The sequence below is a fragment of the Ictalurus furcatus genome, chromosome 6 (assembly GCF_023375685.1).
Source record: "Ictalurus furcatus strain D&B chromosome 6, Billie_1.0, whole genome shotgun sequence".
Lineage (NCBI taxonomy): Eukaryota > Metazoa > Chordata > Actinopteri > Siluriformes > Ictaluridae > Ictalurus > Ictalurus furcatus.
In genome coordinates, this window is record NC_071260.1 from 28,971,150 (window position 1) to 28,972,157 (window position 1,008).

A 1,008-nucleotide genomic window follows, 5' to 3' on the forward strand; every position below is an offset into this window, starting at 1 on the left:
TTCATACGACGAGAACTCGGTCATTAAAGATCCATTAAATTTTAGACAGGGCATGTACTTTTAAAGTAGAAATCCACATTTTGCGGGGAAAAAAAAAAACACTTTTAAAAAACAAAAAAACAAAAACAAACCTTCGTTCCTTTCATAAAGTCATCATTATATTATTATTTTTTTATTATTATTATTATTTGTTGTTTTTTTTAAAAAAAAAAAGGCTTTAAAATAATATTATAGTCATAACCACACAGACGAAAAGCCTTGCGTCCTGCACAGTGATTCAAGCTCCCAATCACGTAAATCCCACATGGAAGCACATCATCGAGCACAAGATACCTTTACTCAGGCAGGCAAGACCTCGGGATGATTCTCGCTTTGTAAACTTCCAGCTTGTCCCGTCAGCTGCTGTCTGCCTTTGCTTCTTACTTTTCCTTGGTCCTCATATTTCATCCACTTACATGCTCCACCTGACTTAAACCATACATCCCTCTCATCATGCCTAAATTATATTAATTTATGCGCATTTGATGAGAAATTCCACACTTCTTTCTCTTTCTCCCTCCTCGCTTGTCCTCTGACAGTTTGACGCGCTCCTCCCTCTGCGCCGGAGACTACGCGAGTGTTTACGTTCAGCCTGGCGTGCGCGAACCTTCCGCGTCTTTCATCCAATCAGGACGCGGAGCTTTGCGCACGACCTACGCTCATTGGCTATCTCCAGAGCGAGGGGCAGATCTCCGGGACGCGCAGTAGAAGCGTCACGTCAAAACAATTTCTAAACGTGCACTTGAGCTTAAAGAGCAGCAAAACGCAGTGGAATATAGGGGTTTATGCGTGAAGTGGGGTCTGGTAGCGTGAAAAGACCATGACACAGTCTGCATCAACACTGTTAGGATCACATTTTTGTTGAGACGAGCTCACCAAATAAATAAATAAATAAATAAATAACTAAATAAATAAATGCACGTGGATACACATTTACTTTGTTTAAACATTTTGCAGTTTAACCGCAGA

General features: G+C 40.6%; 1 protein-coding gene across 1 annotated transcript in view; it reads right to left on the minus strand.

The window, feature by feature from the left end:
* Nucleotides 1–648, minus strand: part of pou3f3a (POU class 3 homeobox 3a) — a 3,791-nt gene extending 3,143 nt beyond the window's left edge. Inside the window, exon 1 of the mRNA XM_053627493.1 lies at nt 1–648. This exon is cut by the window's left edge and continues 3,143 nt beyond it. The gene's annotated coding sequence lies outside the window, so the exon portion shown is untranslated.
* Between the last annotated feature and the right edge of the window lie 360 nt (nt 649–1,008).